Raw genomic sequence first — 7,199 nt, forward strand, 5'->3', positions numbered from 1 at the left:
AAAAAACTTCTCATCTCTTGTATACTGATGATATTCTACTTTTTTTAGATTCAAAGTTAAAGAATATTAAAAAGATGAAGAGGTCGATCCTAGATTATTGCAAGTGGACTGGACAAGTGGTAAATCTTCAAAAGTCTTCCATGTTGATGGGTAAAATATAGGTAGAAGTAAGAAGAAACAAATCTTAAAGTTGTTAAACATTAAGGTTGTTTATGAAATTAAGTATTTGGGAATCAAGGTTGCTTTAAGAAGATTGATGAAGTATGATTTTCAAAATCTTTTGGATAAAGCCTTCAAAAGACTCAATGCTTGGGGAAATAGATTTATCTCTCTTTCTGGAAGGACAATCTTGGTGAAATTGGTTTTTCTTGATCTACCCTAATTCCTCTCTTCTCACTCATTGGCCCCCTTGAGTATTTTGAAAGAGTTTGATAAGATTTGTAGGAATTATATTTGAAATTAGCATGATGGCTCTAGTGGTCTTCACTACATGGATTGGAATGTCTTGTACAAACCAAAGATACATGGTGGATTGGGTCCATATTCTGCAGTTTCTAAAGCGGGACCTTTAAGGGCAAGGTTTGCTTGGCGTATATTAGATAATCCAAATTCTTTATTAAATAGGAACTTTGTGACTAAATATGGGAAATTTTGGTGAAGGATGAGGGGAATAAGAGTTGTTCTTCTACATTGAAGATTGTTATTGATGGTTGGAATTCTCTCAAAGGTATCATCATGTGGAATATTGCTTCAGGTTCTTTGATTGATATCCGAAAGGGTGTATGGATTCTTGATAAAAGCATAGAGAAATGACATTGGGAGGAGGAGAATGAAACTTTGGATTCTCTCATTGATAATGGAGCTTGGAATTTACCTATACTAAATAAGTTCTTTGGTGAAGAAGTTGTCAATGTGATCAGCAAAGTTGATATACTTCATAACTTGGATGAAGATAAAATGGAGCTATAGTTCAAATTATCTGGCAAATCCATTTCAGCACTGGCTTCAGAACTTCGGATGAATGAAGATTTGGATGAAGTCTATGATCCATGGGTGTATAATCTTAAACTCAATCCTCGGGTTGAATTATTTATTAGGCGGTTATGCAGGAATGCATTTCCCCCTGCCTATTTTCTCTTTTATGGAAGACTTGCTGATTCCAATCTTTGTCCTAGAGGCTGCCATAAAGTTGAAAACTTCGATCATTATACAGCAACTTGTTTGAAACTTATTCAAGTAATAAGTTTGTTGAATGCATGGGGTTTTATGGTGCCAGTTTATTATTCCTTCTCGGACTGTATAAAGAGCATGAAATTGACTTTGGTAAGGAACCCAATCACTACTAAGTTGTACTTAACTTTGCTGCTATTTTCCTGGAATAGTAGAAACAAAGTGAAACATGGTGATGTGGAAGATAGTGCTGTTATTATTGCGGTGAGGGTTATCAGTTTTATGGCAATTTCACACAAAGAAAAAATCATCTTGGGTCACTTGGGTGCTAATCAGTCTTTTGGATTGTTCAATTTTTGGCACCCTCCTTCTCCCAAATGGTTTAAAATAAATATTGTTGGCTCCTTATGTAAATTGAATAAAGATGGAATTGTTGGAGTGGTTAGAGATAGTAAATGAAGATTTTTATTGTCCTTTGGTTTTGGTTATCCTCATTGGGATAGTGCACAGTTGGTGTTATTAGCTTTCAAATCATTAAGAAATGTTATACAAGAGTGGATGCTTAAGGAAGATGATATAGTGATTGAGGGAGATAATAGAAATGTCATCAACTATCTCCACAAATTTTATAGTATACCGGAGAAGATGATGGGTGGACAGATAAATGAAGACCTATTATTCATGAAGGATTTCAATAAAGTTTTATTCCATTTTGTTAGTCAGCATTGTAATAAGTTAGCGGATTATTGAGCTAACTTAGCTTGTGAGTATAACTTTATTTGGGATGTTTTTAAGGAGAATAATATTGCTCCTTCCTTTGTTGCTCTTTTGAAGGAGGAATGTGATAGGTTGCCTTTTGTTTAAAAAGTTTGTATCTAGGAATTTCTTTTTTTAATGATATTTTCATTTCTTCTAAAAAAAAGGCTTTATAACCACTTGAAATGAATTATCTCATGAATTTCTTGCCAAGTATTTCCACCTTCAAAGACTGCCAAACTTAGAAATGACATCACTTCTTTTACCTACATTGAAGAAGAATCGATTGATGAGAGTTGGGATAGATTTAAGGAAATGCTCTAGAGATTCCCTCACCATATTTTACCTGATTGGTTAGTTATTCAAATATTTTATAATGAATTAGTAGGATCTCTTAGAGTAATCATAATTATTGCATCTAGAGGATCAATAATGTCTAAGCCATTTAAGGAACATGTGAATTAATTGAGGAAATGACTACTTATAAGTTCAAGTGTATTGATGATAAGGTAAATCCTAAGAGAGTAACTAAACTATATGAAGTTGTTGCTTTATAAATTTTGACAACACAAATTGTAGTAATTTTTAAGAAGTTGAGCTCAGTAGGAGAAAATGTGGAATTCATAATTGAATTATCTATATAATTAGAGGATTAAAAGTTAATTGAAAATAGTAATGTGAAAGGGATTGAAAATATTAATATGATTGGAAGATAAAATAATATCTACTCCAATATATATAATCCATGTTAGAGGAACCATCCAAATTTTAATTGGTAAAATTATGTTGTAAGTAATAATCAATGAAGTTCTAGCCAAAATAATTAATGAGAAAAATAGGAATAATCCTCAGTGGATTGCTGATAAGGTTAATCCTAAGAGAGTAACAGAACTATATGAAGTTGATGCTTTATAAATTTTGATAACACAAATTGTAGCAATTTTTAAGAAGTTGAGCTCAGTAGAAGAAAATGTGGAACTCATAACTGAATTAGCTATGCAAATAGAGGATTAAATGTTAACTACAAATAGTAATGTGAATGGGATTAAAAATATTAATATGATTGGAAGATAAAATAATCCCTACTCCAATACATATAATCCATGTTAGAGGAACCATCCTAATTTTAATTGGTAAAATTATGTTGTATGTAATAATAAATGAAGTTCTAGCCAAAATAATTAATGAGCAAAATAGGAATAATTCTCAGCAATCTATTATTAATCTTAGAATTGTATATCCTTCAGAATTTAATCAAATCAATCAATTTAGAGGTAAAACATCACCATTGGAAGATGTTGTGATACAATTAGGGACTCTATTACAAAATTAAGCTACTTAAATTAAAAATTTAGAAATCCAATTAAGTCAACTTGCAATTTATGTCAGTAGTAAACCTCTTGGATCATTGCATAAAAATATTGAAGTTAACCCAAAGGACAAAGAAAAAAGATCCAAGTAAAAATCTTTTGTAGTTTTATAGCAATATATCTTAGCCAAATTAATAAATTTAGGCAAGTCTAGCTAAAGACAATGAACTTAACATTGTATGGAAAACTTCTCAATTTTTAATTTTAGTTTGTTTGGTAGATTAGATTCATCAATTGTGAGCATTCGTTAAAAAATTTTGAGAGAATAAAAGGGGTGACGTAGTTCTACTTATAGCGCCACTATACTTGGCTGTGCCCCAACGGTTTAATTTTTGGCGCTTTGCGTATGTTAAATTTATAAAAAGAAAAAGTTTAATGCTTGATTTTCTATCCACATCACTCCTTCTTGAATGTAGTATTTTCATGTGGCTGTTTTCTTTTCTTGGATATTAAAATAATGGGCAAAAAGAAATGAAAGTATTCATCTTCAAAAATAAGTAAAGTACTCTTAAAGAATAAAGATTCCTTCTTTATTCTAAACATCTAGAGTTCTGTTATAGTTGATAAACTTCTTGAATTTAAAAATGAAGTTTATGAAGATTAAAAAATCTAAATTACAAAAATGAAGAAGTTTAATGTATATAAAGTTCTAAATATTGAATTTTCTCCTAATCAAGATGTTTATTCTTTAATTATAAGAAAAAATATTATCATGTGAAACTTAAATATGGATGGAATGACCCTTTTACTACCATTAGAATATATCCTAATGGTGCCATAAGAATTAAGGATACTTTCTTATTGCTAGGATCATCTTTGAGATTTCGGTAATCTATGTTTATGTGTCCAAGCTTCCTGTATTCATAATAAATAACTTTATTAGAAACTTTTGCATTCTTATTGAACTTACCTTTGTTCTAATGCTGATGTCTCCATTACTTTCTTCTAAAGATACTTTTGAACTGCCTAGTCATTAGTGCAATATCTTCTTCGTCCTCATGTGTTAATTGATCACTTTCAGAATCATCCACTTTCAAAGAAATATTCTTCTCTTTTTGCTTGTCACCTGCATCATTCTGTCATTGATTCACTCCTTGTCTGTAAGCAATTCGTGATCCAAGAAAATTATCAATTGAATATACATTCAGATCTTTTGACTCCGTTATGATAGTTATTTTTGCATCATAAGCTACTAGGTAAACAATATAAGATTTTATTAACCTTCTTTGAATTAGTTAGTTCTCTACCTAAAGCATACAATGAGGTAACAATCTTAGTAAAATGTGTACACATTTAAAAAATTGACTCATTCAGTTTCATGCAAAATAGTTTGTAGTCGTGTAATAAAATTTTCAACCTAGAATGTTTAACCTCATTTGTCCCTTCATAAGTTATATAAAGTTTATCCTAGATTTATTTTCCAATTTTATAAGTAGAAACATATATATAGTCTTCTGATTTCAATATACAGAAAAAACTATTTAAATATTTTACATTTAGTTATGTTATATCCTTTTTTCTAGTGTCTATTCAATAAAGGGTGTTTCTGAAAGTTCGTTAGGGATGTTAACCCCTATAGAACTGTCCCGAGGCTAACCGAGAGGGGGGGGGGTTGAATTGGTATTTAAAAATTTCTTTAAGAAAAAAGAACGATTATCACAAACCAAATCACCACAAAAATAAGTGCGGAAGAAAATAAATTCCGAAGCAGTAAAAACAAGAACACAAGAATTTATAGTGGTTCGGTCAACTCAACCTACATCCACTCCTCGGAGGTGCCCTTCGAGTATTGCACTACCAATGTGACTCTCCTTTAGCCCCCACAGCTAGGCGGAGAAGCCCTCATAAAAAACACCTCCTTTTTGCCACATCCGGCAAGGCAGAGAACCCAACTCCTTTTGCTTCCTCCTGAAGCAGGCAAAGAACCACGATCACTTGCTGAAACTTACCTCTCCCAACCCTTCCAAGGATAAGAGACTCTAGGGAAGAAGAAGTGGAATAATGCTTGGAGAAACCCTTATGAATCCCCTCACAAGCTCCTCCTCACAAGATCCTCTCTCTCTCTTCCTCTCTCTCTCTCTCTTCTTTAGGTTTTCTCAGGTCAAGATAACAGCCAAGGATGTTCAAAAATGTTGAACAAGAGCTCTTAAATAGAAGAGCTTCAAAGGGGCACATTAATTACAACTTTCCCACTTTATTGTCCAGGATGATATTTAAATCGTCCTGGCCGATCAGTACAAATCTCATAGGATCAGATAAAGCATCGCCCTGAATGAAAATTGGACAATTAAACATTTGTTTGATCATCCCGGACGGTCTCACGATCATCTTGGCCGATCAGTTCAAATCAGAGGAAAATTGTCCAGAGCATCGCCCTAATTTTGATCTGGCCGATATTCATCGTCCAGAAGCAACTAAGGGTTTTTGAATAAATCGTCCTAGCCAATCCTGCAATCATCCAGGACGATGTGATCGTATCAATCATCCTTAATTACTTCCTTGATTGCTGGATCAATTTAGGCATAATTATGTGATATCATCCAGGCCGATACCATGATCCTCCTGGCCAATTTCCAAAAATACAGAATACCTAAACTGATCATGGCGGCAAATTCTTTCTGTATTGAGCATATCGTCATGGCCGATACAGGTATCGTCCAGGCCGATCGGTTAATTACGGCTACCTTAACTAAGAAATCCAGATTAGATCTTCTATTTTGAGCTCGATCGTGCAGGACGATATAAATATCATCCTGGACGATGTGAGTAAAAATATAAGTTCTAAATCTCTCAAGTGTGTGTATGTGTGTAGGGTTACTTAACATTAATCACTTCAAATAAATGCAATTGACTCAAGAAAGAAAAAAGAAATTATAGACTTACTCAATCCTAATCTACCCAGTCTTGAGCTGATTCTGATTTTTGACCGATCTTTGAGTCCTGAATCAGTAGAAAAAAGTCAGTCGTAGTGAAACAAGATTTGTTTGCTATCATCAAAATCATAATCCTATTGGTGGAATTTTGAAAATAGGTTTTTAAAAAATATTAGTTTTCTTTGGGGATTTTAAAATTGAGATTTAATTATAATTCTAAGGTCGAATCAACCCGTTAGAAAAAGTTATATCACCCCGAAGGATGAAAATAAAATTTCATGGCGACGTTCAGGCTTAAAATTATAGAACTCATCTTGAACATCATGATCGGATTCTAAAGAAAAATTTCTTATGGCCCTGAGGGAACAGAATGAAATTCAACTAAATATTTAATTATGATATTCAAGAAGTATGGCCGTCGAATTGACATCCAAAGTCTTATAAAAAAAAGGATGTATCTCCCCGAAGGGAGATAACACCATTCAATGATAATCCTCATAATGTAATAACGACAGTCATTTCTTTATCTTTTCCCCAAAGAAATCTAATAAGGTTTTGGAAAATCAACTTTAAAATCAGGTCCGTGTGTGGTTCCAAATCTCCTACGAGCGCAAGCCCTCGTAGTTAATTATATCATAGGTAGATAGAGTCTCTTACGAAAACTCCCGATTAAAATGGTGGTGAAATTTTGTTAGATTTTCTAGGAGTGATACCAAAAAGAGAGGTGAATTTTGGAAACTCAAAAGGGAATGGATCAAAATTGAGCAGCTATTGAATAGGTAGATAGAGTCTCTTACGAAACCTCCCGATTAAAATGGTTGTGAAATTTTGTTAGATTTTCTAGGAGTGATACCAAAAAGAGAGGTGAATTTTGGAAACTCAAAAGGGAATGGATCAAAATTGAGCAGCTATTGATAGAGTTAAGGAAGGAGAGGTAGGGGACACTTTGAGATTCCAGAACCATCCGGAAGTGTCCCAACTTAATCTAAGCGTTGGGCTTTATATTTTAGGATTGAAATGAAGCTTTAAT

At 33.0% G+C, this 7,199-nt stretch overlaps 1 non-coding gene across 1 annotated transcript; it reads right to left on the reverse strand.

The window, feature by feature from the left end:
* Positions 1–2,163: 2,163 nt before the first annotated feature.
* On the reverse strand, positions 2,164–2,270 carry LOC114580549. Its single transcript, XR_003701996.1, has one exon. It is a non-coding gene; the product is annotated as a small nucleolar RNA R71 (small nucleolar RNA).
* Between the last annotated feature and the right edge of the window lie 4,929 nt (positions 2,271–7,199).

Source organism: Dendrobium catenatum, unplaced genomic scaffold (assembly GCF_001605985.2).
Source record: "Dendrobium catenatum unplaced genomic scaffold, ASM160598v2 fragScaff_scaffold_1089, whole genome shotgun sequence".
In the NCBI taxonomy this organism is placed as follows: Eukaryota; Viridiplantae; Streptophyta; class Magnoliopsida; order Asparagales; family Orchidaceae; genus Dendrobium; species Dendrobium catenatum.